Below are 21,106 nucleotides of genomic sequence, written 5' to 3'. Positions count from 1 at the left end.
TTTGCTAAGAATTATGGATCTTGTCGTCAACGTCAAGCCGACCGATCTAATAATGTTTATGGATGACTGAATACATCGATGCTTTTATCATGACTGTGATATGAAGCAGTTCGGAATTGCTAAGAGACAGCTATCAGCTCCAAACGCGACGCGAGTCCCGCGGTCGGATATAAAAGGAATATGGACATTTCATTCTACCGAACTACACGCAGAATTACTACTCACAGGTCAGTTTATTAGACAAATTAAACTTGTGAGGTAACGCAGCACTGTTTCACCTGGTCTAACATTACACTAGCACACTAAACTGCATTTGAATGTGTTGAAATGTATGTGTTAGTCTGTCTGTATGAGACTAGCAGTAAACTAGATCAACATTAGAATAACATACAGATCATATTCTGACATTTTATCATTGTTGAACTATATAACATTGATCAGTTTTATGTAAATGTGCTCACCTGTTTAATAAAGTACATGTAGAAGTGGTCGAAGTCTCGGACGTGGAGCTCTCGTTTATATACTGTCTATGGGAGCTCTCGGCATCTCGAAAACACCGCGCTGATATTGATTCTCGTTTTAGTTCTCCTTTTTTATCCAAAGTCTGCTTGCCATGGTCCATAATGTTTGAACGAAACAACAAGTCTAACGTGCAGATAGACATTGCGAACTACAGTGGTCCACGTCTGTCGTCTTGGTTACTATCAGAGGCCTCTGGTTCATAGCTCTGGTTACCATGGCAGCACGAGCGGAAACCATGGACAACACGGATATGACGCCATTGACTGCGACAAAACGGAAATAAAGAAACGTGCCGTGTCTTCGAATTAAATTAAAATTTCTCCTGGTTTGAAAGTTGTTGGAAACAGTCCGGATAATGTAAGTACACAACTAAAAAATATATATATAACATAGATATAGTGATTTTTGCTATTTTTAAAGCAAAAAAGTTACATATTGTGCCTTTAAATCTAAAACTATTCAGCTGCACACAATTTCAAGATAATTTGCGATTTATGAATTTCACATCTGGAAGAGAGGCTTTTTTTGTGCATATGTTCGTTCTCTGAATCACGCACATTTGAGAAATGATCGCAAGATCAAATGTAGGACAGTTTATACACAACATTTTATAAATGAGGCGCTCTCACGAACGGCATGGCATGAAAAGTTGCGATAGTCTTTTACTTTACTATAGACCTTATTCACAGCAGCGACATCTTTGATTTTTAACGTGAATGAGAGCGAGGCTGTGAGGGATAGACATGCATCTCTTCAGTGGGTTGTACTATTATTTAATGTGTTTTTGGATTGTTCTGCTTAAAAAAACCTGCAAAAATGTTTTTCCAAGAAATTTCAGTACATAAAAAAACTCCTGACAACATGAGGTGTGGTAAATGATAAGTGATCTAGCAGCTTTATACAGCTTTTTACAGCAGGTGCCATTGAAAATACGGTAAGTCTATCCCTCACAGCCTCGCTTTCATACCTGTCATGGCGCTGCTCTGAATAAGGTCTATTGTGACGTATATCTGAGTGTAACGGCTCTCGAACAAGAAAAAAAAATGATGATTTATTCAAAGATATGACTTAACCTTGTTGTTATGCTTTTCTTTTTTTGTATGTATAATTACATAATATGCTGTATGCAAATCCAGGATATTTATGTATTTTTATTATTATTATTATTTATTTATTTTATTTATTCTCTCTTTGTTTCATTGTTTGTTCATTGTAAGAGATACAACCTTGCTTCACTTCCCTGAGCTTGTAATTATGTGTAAGTTCTGCAATAAAAAAAATAAAAAAAACAAGAAAAAAAATGTAGGATGGGACTTGGATTTTGTCTATTGGCCTTTGTAGTGAAGAGATGCCGCTGCAAGAGGGAGGGGTAGTTATTTTGATTATAGATTACGAGGGAACATGAATTAAAAAAAAAAGATAATGTGCATAGACAAATCATATATTATAATTATCATTTACAATTTTATTTTACATTTTTACATTTTAATGAGCAATTATAGACCATTTGCAGGTCTTCAATGACCACCAGAAAACCACTAGCATAGAACATGCATTAACCGTAGTAAGTAACCGTAATAAAACCGTAACAAGATACAGAAGCTTTGATCAATAATTTGGTTTTATCTGGCGTTCACCTTGATGGTGTTCCTCCAGCGATGCCAAGGGTGAAGAGATGGGCACCGCTGTCATCCGCAAGCCTCGAGCAGACGGCCTAATCCTGGATACTCTGACAGCGGCTAGTCACCGCTTCCCCCGAGGCTACTTACAGAACTAAAGCCTCAAAAACCTGTCCACACAGGGTACCAGTCAGACGGAGAGAGAGGGGGAGGAAATGATGAGGAGATGTGAGAGTTAAACGTGTGAAGGCTGGAGAGGCGAAAGCAGAACGAGCAGCGTGGCTAACACAGAAGAGAACAATAAGGGAGGGAATAATGAACAAATGATGAAATAATAACTCGAGAAGGGACTTAACATGACACGAGGCCAAACTAAGAGAGCACAATAATCAGACTTTGTGAAAAGAAGTGAGGTTCTGATCGACAGAGCAAGAGATTAAAGGAGGAATAGAGATGGAGATATAAGTCAGAACAGCTGTGTGTTACTGGAGGAGGGAGGGAGGTGTGCAGGAAGAGTGGAATTTAAAAGACTGGTTTTTAGGAAAAATAGTGGGGGAGAGAAAACGCCAGGGTGAAATCACCCATGTGTCAAACTAGAGTTATTTATAGAATGATGGCTTGTTCACCTGATCTGTTACTTTCCTCACTTTCTATCTCACTCCCCCTCTTTCTCTTCATGTAAAGGCCAATTTTTTTCAGGTTTAAGGAATAAGTTTCATTACAAGGTAAAGGAAGTGTAATTTCTGCAGTCCAAAAGTACACACTACATCACCAAAAGTAAGTGGGAAAAAAAAACCCTGTAATTAAAATAATTAATTATAAATTATATAAAATTAATTAAAAAATTATTATGGCAAGGCATAACCAGAAGTTTTACCTTGAATAGTCAATTTAGACCTTTTAACACTCCAACACTTAATCAAAGCATTATATGGACTATTGTCTGTGAATATTAAACGCAAAGAAAGAATACTATTTGAAGTCTGCACGCACATGCTGGCGCTCGAGTGACATTCATGGTGTTTTCAGCGTCTGCAGTCTCATTATTTGTGAAGGACATGAACACATGAGCTGTTTCTCAATTCCAAGAACGCAAAGAATAGGACACAGAACACATCTTTGTGAAAATTGAGATGCGTTGTGCTTATTAAGTATTAGAACTGAACTAGTTGATGATGACGTAGTGCTAGAACACAAGGACGCAAGATTCCTTAAGAATGCATTCTGAGAAACAGTCATGAACTCCATGCAACTCAAAAGGTCTTCACTACAACCCTCCAAAATAAAAGTTCGGTTTAACTTGAAATTATGACAGAAATATTTTGTACTGTACGCCTGACTACAGTCATTGCTTTTGTAATGCAGTTTCACTTTCACTGAAATTATAGTTGAACATTAGTTGATCAAGCCTGGGCTGTTTTACATGGTTTTTACAAGATTTTAAAACACTGGTTGTACGTATCAAAGTAATAATAATAATAATAATAATAATACAACTTATTATAATTTTATTTTTAAGGAATATCACAACATCACACAATTTTTCATCAGTGTTTTAATAGTGCAAACCTCTGCTGTGCAGCACTTTGTCAAAAAAAAATGAAAGGAATTGTTCAAAATTTTAAACGATTAATAACATTTTTAAAGTTTTATGTATTTATTTGATTACAATAGTTTTTGATAATACATTTTAACTAAAACGTTAAATACATAATTTTACAACAGAATTTATGAAAAAAAATATATTGTTACAATTTGAATCAAGATTAAATTGTGAAAGATTTACATAGTCATTTGTTTAGACATCCTGATTATTAATATTTAACTAAACCATTAAAACAGAATTTAAAAAAGTATTTTAAAAAAAGGATTCGGGGGGAAATGGATTTCATAGGGCTGTACACAAGCATTAGTCTTGGCATCTTACTTCGTGTGAGTCACTATTCAGACTGTCAACATAGTATACACTTGTTTTCTGTCAGAAGCGTTGAGCATCATAAGAAAGCAGAGGAGTTTTTCCTGGTTCTATGTTCTTCTCAATGTTCTTCCTGTCTCATTAGACTTGTAATTCATCCAGTATCACTGAACTACATGACTCACTAGGCTTGACTGCCCTGACGGTCTGTTATGAGTGCCTCTCCTTTTTTTTCCCCGACAGCAGCAGGAAGAGTGTGGTAAACAAACGCAGAGCACTTCTCTGGCCCTCAGTGGCCCCTCACGCTCCCACACCATCTGGGTTGAGCTGTAGAGGCTTCCAGTGTGGGAAGATCATGTGCTTATGGGTCCATTAGTGCTCATTCTCATATATAGTTCATGTCCATGTATTGTTGATGGAAACATCTAGCTCTTGCATTCATTTGAGAGCTTACCAAATTCAGTGTCACTGGTACATTCACATCCTGACTTTAGGCATAGTTGGGCATCTGCATGCCAAGAGTGTTCTGATGGCATGTTTATGAACATTTGCAGATGAATCTCGGAGGGTCAGTCGCTAATAAATACACCTCCTCACACTTCCTTAGCTAAATCAGTCAGGAGATGACAGAGTTTACAGAAAATGATGGGCACAGACTTGAAAGTATACAGTCGGAGGATTTCAAACATGTTTAATATATCAAGCCAATTTTAGAACATGTTGTATTCATTTGTCATGCGTCTCCTAGCAATGAGTTTGTATTGTTCGGGAATGACTGAAAAGTCTGTTTGTGATTCTTAAACGTATAGTGTATGCCCAGTTTTTCTCTGTAAGTATTTACAAAGTCAGCAAGTAAGTTTTTAAACCAGTGTTTTAAAATCTTGTAAAAGCCATGTATTCCATCCTTGTTTTGCAAAAGTACAGCCCAGTCTTGATCAACTAATGTTCAACTGTAATTTCAGTGAAAATGAAGCTGCATTACAAAAGCAATGACTGTAGCCAGGCGTCTGCCTAGATAATAGCAAAAATCATTACCAATAATAATTCATAATTATTGAGCATATTATCAGCATATTAGAATGATTTCTAAAGGATCATGTGACACTGAAGACTGGAGTAATGATACTGAAAATTCATCTTTGCCATCACAGGAATAAATTACATTTTACAATATATAATTTCACAGTATTACTGCTTTTACTGTATTTTTGACCAAATAAATGCAGCCTTGGTGAGCAAGAGACTTAAGTATTCCAAACCAATAGGGTATGCATTGAATATGCATCGTGTAACATGCATTGCAAGTTTGAATTGAGATTTGAGATCTACAGGGAATGCGGGGAATTAAACTTTATTTACCCAAGGTGATCATATGGATTTAGAATACTTCGATTATAGTTGTCAAGTTCCCTCACTCTAGTGAGGTTCAACCCTGCAGTTTCCCCCACTTGAAAGGGTATGCTTGCCTCTGAAGGTTTGGACTGGATTTTACTCAATGACCTGGAATCAATTCTTTCTTTTCTTTCTTTTTACACGCCTCATATTGAGCACTTTTGTGGTGCTCCCTTCCCTGATATTCCCTTCTTAGTATATGCGTTCTCATTATCTGAAAGAGCAGCGTGAACATTCTGCAAAGTATCTAGTTTTGTGTTCCACAAAACTACAAGGTCAATCCATTAAGCATGAAAGATTTAGAAGTTTATTAACTTTGCCAAAAGCATGTAAGAGAAGTGTTGAACCTAAAGCGTGTGCTGCCTGGAGAGTTTAGTTTAGCTAAAGACATGATGCTAAAGCTTAGCTAAACAATGCTTATATGTCTCTCAGTTTATGGATTTTCCCCAATATTCGTTTTACTCTTCTTCTTTTTTTTTGGTCTGTCTGTCTCTCCTCTGTTCCCTTGAATCTATTGTCCAGGTTGAAGCGTGTCTGGGTTTGTAAGGGCTTGCTTTTGCTGCAGTTCTTTGAGAATTATTTAAGGCATAAGAGTTACTGTGGGATAAATATTTGATGCCTAGAACCTGTGAGTCTGTATTCAAGCCCAGAGCACATACATCAGAGGCAAACAATACACACACACACATGAAAACAAGACTATAAACTCTTTGTACATTTGTTTTCTAGTAAAATAGACTTTTAACAGAGCTCAAATAGAGATCATTTAGCTATAGAGGTTTTAGTGTCCGTTTCCCGTCTCAGTCTCAACATTTCAAGTTCGCATTTTACTTAATGTATCAATTTGGCAGATGCAGCTTAGTGATGCATTTGAAGATGATGAATGTGGGTTTAATGTTTTCTCAGCAGCTTTTGCTTTTTCTAGACTATGCTGTCTTATGAAATATGAGGTGCATAATTAGTATGTTCACAGACAATACTATGTTTGACCATTAGAGGGCATCGTTGTAACATGGCACAGCTTCACTGTCTCCTGTAACAGTTCAAAGGTTTAAATGGTCTTATGTTGCCATCAAGTGGAGAAAGCTGGATTGCTAATATAATAGACTTGAACCATACTCGAATCTAGACAAAATTATAACCAGGTTTGCATTTCCTGAAAGGAAAATTAGGGCTTGCAAGGAAGCAAAAAATAGTTTTAGGTAAGCTTAGGTGATGAAATGACATCACAGCTTGTAAAGTCAATTTACGGTAGATGGTGAAGTCACAATTCAATATGCAAATAATTCCAACAAAGAAAATCAATCATAATTCATATGTACATTTTAAACATTTTGTCACAAGTCTATGGAAGATTTAAAATTGTATTACATTTTTTTCACCCTCAGAGACCCAAGCACTAAATATTCATGTTGTATTATTTTTCAACTCTTAAATATGTCTTTAGGAAGATATTTGTTTCGCATCAATGTCTAATCTGAGACATTGTCTCTTGTCATGTGTTCTCCAAACTCATCAGGCATTATAGGAGAAGACTCAGAGCTGTTATCTTGTCAAAAAGTATATAATAAAAGGGGGCAAATAATTGATCCCAACGTGTTTTTGAGAAAAACATTTATTTCATAATGTGATTTCCCCCCCACTTTCAATGAAAGGTTAGATTTTTGCACAAAAAAAATGAATAAAATATCAAAAGGATAAACAATGCAAATTATTTTTTTTACAGACATCTTTGATCATATTTACCAAGGGGGCAAATAATTCTGACCAGCACTGTATATAGATGCAAGATGGCAAAAAATAGACAATTTAATATACACATAAATGCTAGACGACAAATATTTGCATACTGAATTTGTGATCGTGACCTCACTGCTGTTGATGGTGGACATCTTAAGTCAATGGGAGAATTCAATCTTTATTTCTTTGAACACATAGTTTCGATATGAGATTATGAACTCTATTATTTATCAGATCACTGTGTTGAATAACCGTAAGGTATCTATCACAGGCAAAATGCTTGCGTGAGAAATCCGTCAAATAAAAACATGACAGTCCAACAGTATGACCTCAGTTCAGATATGATTCTGATAGCAAATATAATAAGAAGCATGTGCGTGCCCTCCATAATGGATCAATCTCACAAGCCTTTGCTGGCAATACCGATTCCAGCTTTCTCCAACACGCACACACACACACACTTCTAAAGATTTACAGTAAAAATAGACCCCATAACCCAGACATGCTTTACAACTGCATGTCATTTCAGGTTTGCAAAAAAATGATTGAATTTACAATGCAAAATCCCTGTTTGCTTTCTCTCAGCTCTCTTCCAAGTACTGTCTCGCACTCATTTTGCAGTCAGGCCTAAGTCTGATTTATTGTAAAAGACCATACATGGAGAGAGAGAATGAGAGATAGGAGTGAAAACCACATAGACGGAGAATAACATCCGTGTGTGTAAGAACGGCATTGTGGGAAGTGGGTTTGGAAGAGAAGTATGCTATGCAATGACTGCACATAAAGGGTTAGGAATTATGCTTTATTTTTCTTGATATCTCTCCTAGGTCTCTCTTTAAGCGTTATATTGATGTTTGAAGGAGGTTTTGAGAATTTCACAAGGATTAAACGTCTACAATAAATCACTTATATGAGCTGCCAAGCCACCCAATCAGCACCAATTAGGACTGGTCATGTGGTGTGTTCTGTCCTCTTCAATCAGCTAAAGACAGAGAGACACAGTGAACCAGCAGAGAGAGAGTGAGATGAGAAGATGATGAAACGAAGGATGTGGTTAAAGCCACATCAGAGCCAGAACATGACAGATAAAGAGTGCTTTTCTCCCAGAATCACACAAGTACAGAAAGTACTGGCATCACTGATGAGAGAATGCTTGTTGAGCAAACTTTTGTATGATGTGTTTGTCTTTTAATCTGCAGGTTTTATTTTTTTTTATTCAACTACAATTCAGATGAAGTGCCTCTCTCATGTGTAAAAAAATGTACCATGAAAATAGTCCATACGACTATTGCACTATATTCCAAGACTTCTAATGCCATATTTACTATGAGCTGTTCATTTGACGACAACTGACTGGATCATTGAGTCAGTGAGTTGAATCTGAGAACCGGATCAGTTGTGAACATATTCTTTTCAACCTGTTTTGCTTTGAAAAAATCATTCTTTTGTACCTGTTTAATTATTTTTTTAAACAAATTATTATTTTGAACCGGTTCTCTTTTGAAAAATCATTCTTTTGAATCAGACCTTTTTTGTACAAATTGCTATTTTGAATAATTTATTTGAATAAACTAATTGTTTTTCTGAATTTCTCTCTCTATATGTTACGAACTGCTCCGAGACACGAAGGTTGAGATCCAAATGCAGCTTTAATTAAAGGGGTCATATAATGGTACATGCACTTTTACAAGTTGATTGTACTGAAATGTGTGTTGGCAGTGCCTGTACACAACCATCATAAAATGATAAAAATCCATCCAGTGTTTTTTTTTTAATCTTCTTATATGTTTCCTCCTGTCTCAAATCAAGCTGTTCGATATTGTGACGTCACAATATCGACGCCCCTCCCACGATGGCTGATTGACAGCAGCGTTTCAAACACAGACCCGCCCTCGTGAGCGAGCTGTCAATCATAACACGCGCCGACCGGCGCGTTCATTGTTGATAGCTGGAGTGCTGAGTAGAATGACGTCTAACAATTGTGGTGTTCTGTTCTTGGGTGTAATAACGAACACAGCAGTCATATTGATGATGTTTCTAAATCCGTACAGCTGAAGACGCAGTGGCTGAGTTTGTTTTCGAAGGGAATATTCCCCACGATCAACGTCAATGCTGTCATGTTTGCGCGAATCATTTCACCAGACTGCTTTACAAACGAGGGTCAGTCTAAAGCTGTTTTTGCTAAGAAGCTGCTCTTGAAAAAAGGATCAGTACCAACTATTCGTGTTCCTGCTGAACCTCCAGAAGAACAAGTGAGTGTAACGTTTTATTGACCTTTATATTAATCTTTATATTAATCTTTGCAAATAGCTTGCAAGCTTCATGATGAATGTGGCTATTTTTACACTCGGGGTACATTATGGCATGTTTTCTATGTACGACGTTATCAATATAATTCATAATCCCACGTTTATAATGAACAACGCGTTAGGTTATTGTGTTATTATAACAAACAGTGTATGCACAGAACAGAGGGGCGGGGTGAGCAAAGCTCATTATCATTTAAAGACACATGCACTGAAACGGCGTGCTGAAAACAGAGCTGTTTTTGACCAGGTAAAATGAGTGTTTTCTTACAATACTAATTAGAATTTTTAATTGAAGTATATTACAAACTTTTAATTTAGACCCTAAAGAATCATATTAGCTTGTACAAAAATGACATTATATGACCCCTTTAAGGGGCAATCCAGACACGTAATCCAATATACAGGCAATAGGTCAAAACACAGGTAGGCCGCCCAAACAAACAAACAAACCAGGCAGGGGTCAGAGGCAAAAGAGTAATCCACGGAACAGGCAAAAAAATCCAAAAACCAAGAGACATGAAACCAGGGAAAACATTCAGAAATGCAGTGCAACAACATACAAAACTTCGCAGTGAGTGAATGAGTGAACATGGTATAAATAGGCTGAGACTAACAGGGTAATGAGACAGGTGAATGCAATCAGTGATGATGAGTCCGGGCAGTGAGTTATGGGAAATGTAGTTTGTGAGGGAGTGATAATAGTCTGGTGTGGAGTGCCCTCTGGTGGCTCTCAAGGGCACTCCAGCTGGTGACCGTTACACTCTATCTATCTCTGTCTCTTTTTTGTTACAAATATTTTTTCAACAAACCATTCTTTTGAACTAGTTCTTTTTTTACTGATTTTTATTTTTATATTATTTATTTTATTTTTTTATTTTTTTTATTTTTTTACAAATCATACTTTTGCACCAGTTAATTTCTGAACAAATTGTTCATTTAAATCAGAATTTATTAATTTATTAATTTTACAAATTGCTCCTTTGAAATAGTTCTTATAAAAAGTTTTTTTTTTAACTGTTCTTTTTTGACCAGATCAAGTTATTTTCTGAACAATTCTGATTTTCTTCTTCTTTTCTATTGTAAGAAATGCTCTTTTTAGTCATTTATAACTATTTTCAGCCGTTTGGGTTAGTGTTTTTTTTTTTTTTTTTTTACTAGATAATTCTTTTTCACAAACTAATTCTTTTTTGAATCAGTTTGTAAAAAAAAAAAAAAAAATCTTTTTTTACAAATTGTTCTTTAACAAATCGTGTTAACTGTCTGTAAAATAAATGCCACTTGGTTTAATATTTGGTTTTAATGCAATAAAGTTCCTCTGCAGATATACAAACAGTACGTTTGTAGTATGTCTTTTTCGCATTCTTGTTTCTTTACTCCATTGAATGTCAGTTGTATGTTTTGTTTCCCATACTGTTGAGCTTACGCTTTCTGTTGGGTGTGGTGAGGATGTTTTATTAGCGCATGGAGAGTCCTTCCTTCTGAGATAACTGCTAAAGTCAAACATCTGCACACACTCAGCTCAGACAACAACAGGCTGTAAAGAAAGAAAAGGAGAGAAGAAATGAGGACAAATGGAGGGGATTTTGGACAGAGAACAAGAAACACAGAGCTGTGTGTTCTGAAGTTTTCACTGCATTTCATGAACAATTTAGCCCGATCACTTAAAAATCATTAGAGACAAACCAACCAGCTATTCATTACGTCTGTAAGTGGTCTGTGTTTTCTATTGGTAGCTAGAGACAATTTCAGTTTCAACCACAATAGCTAGAAAATCAGTTTAGGCTGAGTTGTTGTTGTCAAGGGAGATTAAAAAGGCACAAGAGTTGTTACACAAAGCACCATTTCCTCATAGAGCAGCACTGGCCTGAAGTCATTTAATTGGCCCAGACAAAAATTTAGAAAGCCAAACTGAACCTCGGTTTCCTTTATATTTGCACAAATTGTATATCATCAAATATTTATAGAGCAGGCATGCATGAAAATAATGGTCAGTACAGTAAAAATTTCAGCACATGAATTTTGAATATTGCACAACCCTGCCATTTACAAGCTTTTGATTATATAATAATATGTCACAATTTAAAAGTCATTAGTTATCATATTAAAAGACACTACCTTTTAAAAAGTTTAGGGTTAATAAAATGTTTCTAAAAAAAATGTTATGCTTACCAAGGCTGCATTTATTTGATCAAAAATACAGTAAAAACTGTAATATTGTGAAATATTATAACAATTTAAAAGAACTGTTTCCTGTTTGAATATATTTTAAAATTAAATGTATTCCTGTGATGGCAAAGCTGAATATTCAGCATCATTACTCCAGTCTTCAGTGTCACATGATCCTTCAGAAATCATTCTAATATGATGATTTGCTGCTGAAATCTGCTGCTTAATATTTTCGTGGAAACTGTGATATTTTTTCTAAATTCTTTGATGAACAAAGTTTAAATGAACAACAAATCTTTTGTAACATTACAAATGTCTTTAATGTTTTGATCAAATAAATGCATTCTTTCTGAATAAAAAGAAGCACAAAAAGGAAAAATCTTACTGACCCCCAAACTTTTGAATTGAAGTGTAGTTAATGCAACACGCATCATAAAGCAATTATTATTCAAATATACAGTATATAAAAACAAACTGCGAGACAAAACCAAATCCTTCAAAATTGACGTCTCTGCACTTTAGACTGGGATAGGGATCCAAAAAAAAAAAAAACATATTTCACCTTTAAGATTTTGTTTGAGCCAGGCTGTCTTGTTGTAAATGATCTATGAATGAAAAGCACCACTTTCCCAAAATATATGATACAATCAATTCAGAGATGGATCTGGCAGGAAGTAATAATGTATTCCATCTGGATGCCCTCTGACTGGATTCATCTTAAAAGACTCAAATAGAGAAATAAGACCAGTACAGATGCATTACAAACGCTGTTCAAACATATCTCAATCTGTAATGGCACTTTTCCATTAAAATCCATTTTCCTGTGATTCCCAATCGATTTTTCCCTACATGGAAAAGTGCCTGCTGTATGTTGTTTCAGGGTCTGTCTCCTTTTCCGTGTGTCTTGGAGTGAGCCAGAAGACAATTCCATTCTAATAAAACATGGAAATTCAAAGAGGTATGTGGAATTTTCACTTAAAGGGATAGTTCACCTACAAATAAAATCCTGTTTTCATTTATTCATTCTATGTCATTTCAGACCTGTTTGACTTACTTACAGACTTACTTCACAAAAACCCACAGAAATAGATATTTAGAAAAATGCCTATATATGAAGTCAATGAAGTCTAAACCCCAATGTTCTAAATTTCAATTTTTTGTGTTCCACAGAAGAAAGAAAGTTATTTGGAACGACAAGGTTGACTACTGAAGAAAAAAAAAAACAATAATACAAATTTATATATTCTTGTTTTCCGGTATAAATATTTAAATATACCTAATTCAAGATACATTAACTTGAGAATAAAAAGGCTTAAAATATTAAGTCTTGTTTTCTGGAAAAAAAAAATCAAAATTTAATTTTTTATTTTATTAAAACAAGAAAAAAAATCTGACAATGGGGTAAGAAAAAATATAATACTTTCCTCCTTGAATTAAGTTTATTCTTCTGATCCCAATTGCAGATATATCTCTCAATTTTGATACATTTTCAGAAACAAGACTTAATATCTCGAGTCATATTTATATATTGGAAAACAGCTTATAAATCATACAAAGTGATTTTTTTTGAAAAATCTAAAAAAGGTTTCTGTGGTGAGTAGGTTTAGGGTATATAATTTACAGTTTGTACAGTATAAAAACCATTATGTCTAAGGAAATCCCCATAAAACATGGAAACCCAACTTGGGTGAACTATCCCTTTAAGGGGACAAAAGAATAATGTCATCAGTGCAACAGAATGAGCTTGGGACAGTTTCTCTGACCTGGACCAGGATCCAGAGGGTCATCTCCCAAAGTGATGTCCAAATATAGCCACAATCTACACACACTCACACTCATAAATACACACATACCAGAGAAAGACAGGAAGCAGGCAATAGTTGGACAGGAAGAAGGGGGTGTTGGCTATCACACTGTGCAGAACATGGGCTCCCTGTATTGTTTCCTGCGTTTTCTGGCCAAAGTGACTCCAGTCTCATTTGTTCTACAGGATTGCAATCCAGATTCCTGTGAGCTTCTAGGCATTTGCCTATTTTCAGATGGGAACTCGATTTGCACCTCCTGAATGTGCTTGATAGACACATTCAACGGTTCCAGTAATCTCCCATAATTCCATGCATTGCTCAACAGCTGCCAGTCACTGTTTCTTTTGGCTTGGCATTTGTTTGTTTGTTTCTTCTTTCAAGTCCCCATTGATGACATCAACGTCACATTATTTTGGCATCAGACGTGAACACAGGCCTGGTCTTGGTCAGTCTGATCACTGCTTGTTTGAACAGGCCTTTAGTTTCTGTTTGGACAGACAAGGGAGGAATTTTGTGGCCATTACACATGTGTCGTTTTAGCTTATTTATAGATTTCAGAAGCTTTTGTCATGACAGTTGTCGAGAAGAGGAGCCAATGTAAGTTATGTTGCCATTTAAAAACAGTTTGGGGATTTTGGGGCTCAGCTGCGCTCATTTGTTTGCAATTTAGCTTCACAAATGACTGTAATAAATCTTTAAAGATTTATACCTTCACATTCACTATTTATTACTGATGCTTCAATTTTTACAAACCTCTAATCCAAAGTATTAAACTCGTCCCACAACATGTGTGCTTCTAACGTGAATGATATTTTTTTTCCTAGTACAATAAAAAGTGCACCAAAAAAAAACATCCTATAAACTTATATTGTAGAAGAAACCTGAGCCATAGAGACCACAATAACAGTGATTCGTATGGGCCAGTAAGGAATATCCACCTAGAAACCATCCAGGACACCCTAGCAACACCATAGCAACGCCCTGGCAACCACCCACTCCACTTACATGTAAATCAGAGATTTGATCATGCAGTCACTGTTATACGCTGCACCAGATCGCTAACATAATGTCATTGTGAATTATGAACACCGAACAGATGCACAACAGCTTAACCGAAGCGTCACCGCATGCAAACCGCAGTCACACAACCACAGGTTTCTCCACCCCACTTCCTTACTGGAGTCAGGGGAAGCTCAACGCTTTCTTCAACTAGACGTGAAAAACATCCCCAAAAATCTAGAAACATGTCCACGGTGCAGATGCTATATTAATTGAGTTCATACTTTTTGCCATTTAACAATATGAGAGAATTTGCTACTATATAGGGCTGATTGATGTATCAAATGCATATATATAATATTAGCCTATAACAATATATTCGCAATCTGGTGATTTTTACGTGAACCAAATGTTCAAACTGTCCATTTTAATGAATCATATTTTTTACTTCCTGCATAAAACTTTTTGAATTCAACATCTGTTTGGTCAAATGATGGATCAGCCTTTCCTATACATCCTCTGAAATGCTTAAAAGGCTTCTTCTTTTTCCACAAAAGTGGCATTTATAATGTTATAAAAGACTGACATGTCAAATAAATGCTGTTCTTTTCAACTTTCTATCCATAAAAATAAAAATAAATAAAAAATCATGGGAAAATGTATCATGGTTTCCACACAAATATTACTGCACAACTGCATTGATAATAAGAAATGTTTCTTGAGCAGCAAATCATCATTAGAATGATTTCTGAAGGATCATGTGACACTGAAGACTGTAATGAGTAATGATGCTGAAAATTCAGCTTTGTTATCACAGGAATAAATAAAACTTTAAAATACATTGAAATTAAAAAAAATAAATAATAATAATTAAATAAAAGCAATCTTGGTAAGCATAAGATAATTCTTTCAAAAACATGTAAAAAAACTTATCAACCCCAAACTTTTAAATGGTAGTGTATATATAGAATTTCGTTATATTTAGATAAACAGATTTTAGCTATCAGCCTCATTTATTGCTTACATCCATGAACATTCTCTTAACCATTCCATGTGGAAGTCATCCTCCTTCCCAATGGAATGCAAGTAACATTGTGGCAGTTTGTGTAAACCATCCCCCCGCTTACCCCCATGGACCGAAAAATAACAAGGTCACAAAAGGTCAAGTGCCTCTGACCATTTACCCACCACCCCTGAGCCTCATGATGCCTGAACGATGCCTGAACGGTGCCCTCGGCCACAGAGACGGTCTGTTTGTGCTCTCGTTTACATGTTCTTTTCTGTGTTCTCACAGGGCGTGGCTGTGGAAGGAGGAGGCAGAACATACACGCTATGAGGCAATCCCTTCTCAAAACCCCTGAGACTCTGAAAGAAAGAGAGGAGGAGGAAGAAAAAGATGATTAGTCTTCTCCATGGTAATTTAAAACAGGTGTCTGAAAGGGGTTGTGTGAGCCTTTGTGTGGCGCGAATGTGCAAGAATGCTGTATGTTTTTGTGTTCCATCTTATGTAAACCAAAACGACAAATTCCACAAACAGGAAATGACAGGAAACAGGAAATATCACAAACAGGATATGAATGATGGCGCTTGTAAGGTTTATCTCCCCAACAAGTTCTTTATAGGCTGGTGTTCCATAGTGGCTTAAGGGCTGTTCAATAGAAGGTTGCTGGTTCAAGCCCCATAAGGAATGATTCATGAACTATTGCACCCCTGATTAAGATGCGTAACCTGCCCCCCCGACTGAGCCTGGTTTCTCCCAAGATTTATTTCTCCATTCTTTCAACTTAAAAATACTATATAAATAAAGGTGACTTGACTTGACCTCAAGTTGCTCCAGGATGAAGGAGAGTACAATCTTAGGTAACACTTTAGTTTAGGGCCCAATTCTCACTATTAACTAGTTGCTTATTAGCATGTATATTACTAGGATATTGGCCATTTATTAGTACTTATAAAGCACATGTTAATGCCTTATTCTGCATCCCTTAATCCTACCCAATACCTAAAGTTAACATCTACCTTACTAACTGTTAATAAGCAGTTATTAGCAGTTTATTGAGGCAAAGGTTGTAGTTAATAGTTAGTTAATAGTGAGAATTGGAAACTAAATGTTGCTTTTTCATCTCTCAGTTATATTTCATTAAACAATCAACTTTGTCTTTTCTCAGATGAGAAATAAAAATAGACAAAACTGAGGCTATATATTAACTCTTTCCCCGCCATTGTTTTTTTTATTTTTTTTAAGTTACCAGTCAGCGCCAGCATTTCTGATCATTTTCATAAAGCTTTCATGGACCCCAGAATACTTTGTTGTGTGAATATCTAAACATACAGTATATCCAAAGAAAGAACAACAAAATTTAGCTTAATGCATTCTTTTTTTCATCAGTACACAAATGTGGGTGTTTCCAGGGCTGGACTGGGACAAAAAATCGGCCCGGGCATTTTGGCCCAGAACGGCCCACTATATGATCATAAACACCACCCATCTTTGCACGCCCTTAATTATATACATACCAACTCCTATTCATTAAAACCATTAATGCCATGTAATCAGTGAGTATAGGAACGAGTGAGAGTTAACAGATGAAATAAGTAAAAATTTCGACATTTATTAATACAGTTGAACTATACTTCACAGTGGTGAATCCTAAAACAAGCTATAAGCTGCATTGGCATAGCAATACAAGTGTTTCTTACAGGATTTTTGGTAAAACTGTGGTGGGTGGACCTCGGTCCTTCTAGGGGGCTTGGGGGGCATGCCCCCCCCGTGAGAAAATTTTGTGCATTTTAATGTTAAATTCATCAATCTGATGCACTTTGAGAGTTCAAAATTAAAAGCTCCAACCCATATTCAGTGTGCAAATTAAACAAAGAAAAATTCAAACCTCTTTTATTTACAGTGTCTATTTACATTACACCTACTACATAATAATAGTTATAATATTAATCCAATGACAGTAATTGCCATATTTTGTAAAACAAATACACTAAAAAATAAAGGAAACTTTCATAATTAGTTTTGTACCAATTTCTATACTTAAAGAGATAAGCACATGATCTTTTATTTTGACGCAAACTGCATCAAGCTTTTATTTTGGCGGAAAACATGGTTTACAAACGCCTCTCATTAGATTTCTAGTGAATTGCGGTAATCGTCAACTATGCAGATGTGGAAATAATCTGTAACTGGGTTATGGGTTCCTACACTCATGACATGGCCTAAGTGTTTTTAAAGTAGTTCTGCTTACCGCAGGTTCTACACTTTCTCATCTCTCTCCTGATCCTCCTCACTATCCGCTGGTGCTGATGAAGGTCAGAAAACATATATTTTGACACATAAAGCGTCTGCTTTAAGGGCCTGGTTCTATTTTTTCACGCTATTTCTCTGCACATTCCTTGCGTTTCTTCTCCATCTCGCTGACTATTTTGACAGATACACACTGACACTGCTGCACACTCGCTCACTCGTTTAAAGTTGTGATTGGGCCAGCCCAGTGTCAATCAAGAAAATAACCAATGGGCCGCTGATCTACGTGTTTCATGGGCCGGTCTGTCAGAAAAAAAATACTAACACTGACTTTTTTGGACCAATGCATTATACCGGCACAAACCCATCGCTGACAATTAAGCAAAACAAAACCAAACGAATGGGCCGCCGATGTATTTTATGGGCCGTAAAATAAATAAATAATAATAAAAAAAATTATGTATGAGTATGAGATGTATCGGCCCAAAAAGCACGTCGGCCCACCGGGAAAATGCCGGTATGCCCAATGGACAGTCCAGCCATGGGTGTTTCATAAAAAAGCTACATTTTGAACAAAAAGCTGAGAAAATCAAGTTTCTGTCAAAGACTATGTCTGGATCGGATTCAGAATGATGATCAAAACAGATTGAGTAGATCGAGTCCATCAACACCTCCAAAGCTTGCACACGCCTATACTTCTTTCCTTGGTCGACATTTCATTCGGTAACGTTAGGCAGTTTTCATTTATATGCTGTTTAATGTTTGATAATCATGTTACTTTACATGTGCATAAGCAGTGCTTCTATTGCTGGTTTCGGCTTCTTCTTTGCTTGTTTTGGATCCGGAGATTCTGCACTATTTCAGAAGATGCGTAATAGTGTCCAATAACAGTGAAAACATGGATTGCTGGAAAATTCAGTCAATGGCGGGGAAAGAGTTAAGTATAGAGCTGTGAAATCAACGTGGCTATATTTTATACACTGAACAAAATTATAAACGCAACACTTTTGTTTCTGCCCCCATTTTTCATGAGCTGAACTCAAAGACCTAAGTCTTTTTCTATGTACACAAAAGGCATTTCTCTCAGATATTGTTCACAAATCTGTCTAAATCTGTGTTAGTGAGCACTTCTCCTTTGCCGAGATAATCCATCCACCTCACAGGTGTGGCATATCAAGATGCTGATTAGACAGAATGATTATTGCACAGGTGTGCCTTAGGCTGGCCACAATAAAAGGCCACTCTAAAATGTACAGTTTTATCACACAGCACAATGCCACAGATGTCGCAAGTTTTGAGGGAGCGTGCAATTGGCATGCTGACTGCAGGAATGTCCACCAGAGCTGTTGCCTGTGAACTGAATGTTCATTTCTCTACCATAAACCATCTCCAAAGGCGTTTCAGAGAATTTGGCAGTACATAGAAAAAGTCTTAGATCTTTGAGTTCAGCTCATGAAAAATGGGTGCAAAAACAAAAGTGTTGCGTTTATAATTTTGTTCAGTGTAGATAGATAATTTGATGTTGGATGAATTTAAAAAACATCTCCATTTGCACTACATTAATCTCAAAGCTGTCTTGAAAAAACAATTAGGATATTTGATTTGCGTTTTGTCTTTTACTACAGGGATTGTAATGAGTACTTTAAGTTGCTTTTGATGAATGCATGTGCTACATGGATACTTGCATACTAAACAGCCCTCAAAAAAATTTGATTTTTCATGTTTCTGTCTGCTTAAGAATAAAAAATCATCTACTCTGAAGTAGAAAACAGATGAGTTTTCCTTTGAGTCATGGTCACGCTAAGTGCCTGGAGCATCTTGCTTCACAAAACCATACCCACAGGAATTAATTTACAGATTTGCTCTTTTCATTTAGAGCATCAATGATACATTTCAAGACGCATTGGCCATTTGTAACTGGAGTGCCTTGTACTGTTCTTTGAACGGCTCAGGTTACATGTGGTTCCATATGTGGAGTCTTGGCCGTGCAGTCGGACCCTCCTCACACCGTAGTGTTAGCGGTCCCACTCCACCCATTGCTGGCCAGAAACTGGATAGCCCAGGTGGATGTTGTGTGCTTGAGCCTATCAATCATTTCACTTCCAAACTCCCCACATACCTCAAAAAGGGAGGGAAAATGAAAAAATCAGGCTTGTGGGAGGGGGACACATGTTCTCCGCTCTCTCCCCCATCTGGCCGAAATGTTTGACAAGTAATTTTGCGAGCAGTCCCCAAGAACACACAAAGCTGCTCACACTGCACTGTTTCCAGATGTTCTCCAAGCGGCGCCAACACACAGATACATGTGAACGATTCCCGCCCAGTCGCACAGAGGAGAAATGAAAGTTTGTCTAGGGGAAATGGGATTGCGTGAGGGTGTGTGCGTGTTTAGATGCATGGGTGCATGTGTGTGTCAGCTTCCCTTCCGTTTTTTCCTTTTATATATGTGTGTGTGTGTGTGTGTTGGTATTTTTGGGTGATTGAGGGTTAAAGATGACTCACTGTATTACTCATTGGTCCAGGGACACACAAATTCAGCGTGCATGACGCCATGTGCTTTCTCAAGCTGATCAGCAGTGAACAGAGTATATAGTCTGCAGAGATGAGAGAAGAAAGGACATCATAGTTAAAATACCAAAAGGAATGCAAATCAGACAAGCAAAAATAATTTCATGTTTTTTTGTTTTTTACCTTTTCAGACCCATGGATTTTTCTTTTTTTATAATGCAAATTATTATAAACTATAACAAAAACTTTGGAAGCCTATTTACACATCAGCCTAAAAAATAAACGTGATTGTGAGTTTAAAATAAGAAATATCGTGACATTCACATTCACATTGTGACATTTAAAGTCAAATTATGAGATTTAAAGCTGCAATTGTAAGATATAAAGTCAACATTACCTTTTTTATTTGTTTCCTCAGTGGCAGAATGCAACTTACATGATAATGTACAACAACAACAAAATAAATATGGAATATATTCTTTAAAGGAAATCCTAAATGTTTTATATATGAACCTCCTGTGGACCAACAGATGAAAATGTTTAAAATGACATCATTAATCAATCAATCAATCAATCAATCAATAAAATCAATAAAATCAATAAAATTTAAACAGATTCATTTCTCTGAATCTATTTGGAGGTTTAATTGGTGGCAGCCTTTGTAGTTTTATGAATTTTCCAGAGAGACTTGAAGAGACTTTTTCAAAGTAATGAATATAAATATACAAAATAAATATAATAAATATACAGCAACATATACATGTTTCAACTCTTCTTATACTATCAAATGCACACAACATGAAGGAGGTGGCCTTGCCTGCAAGACGAGAAGAATGACGGTAGGAAGAGAGAGAGAGAGAGAGAGAGAGAGAGATGTGGGG

At 36.3% G+C, this 21,106-nt stretch overlaps 1 long non-coding RNA gene across 2 annotated transcripts; it reads right to left on the bottom strand.

Moving 5' to 3' along the window:
- Window positions 1-7,091: 7,091 nt before the first annotated feature.
- Window positions 7,092-20,978, bottom strand: LOC311073313. 2 transcript variants are annotated; one of them, XR_014604130.1, is made up of 3 exons: window positions 20,220-20,978; window positions 15,656-15,832; window positions 7,092-13,953 (listed from the first exon to the last, which is right to left on the bottom strand). It is a non-coding gene; the product is annotated as an uncharacterized lncRNA (long non-coding RNA). The 2 variants fall into 2 exon arrangements; XR_014604131.1 differs by having other exon boundaries at window positions 7,092-11,031.
- Window positions 20,979-21,106: the final 128 nt, after the last annotated feature.

Source organism: Abramis brama, assembly GCF_963993115.1.
Source record: "Abramis brama genome assembly, chromosome: 22".
NCBI classification, from domain to species: Eukaryota; Metazoa; Chordata; class Actinopteri; order Cypriniformes; family Leuciscidae; genus Abramis; species Abramis brama.
This window is presented reverse-complemented; position numbering and strand designations above follow the sequence as displayed.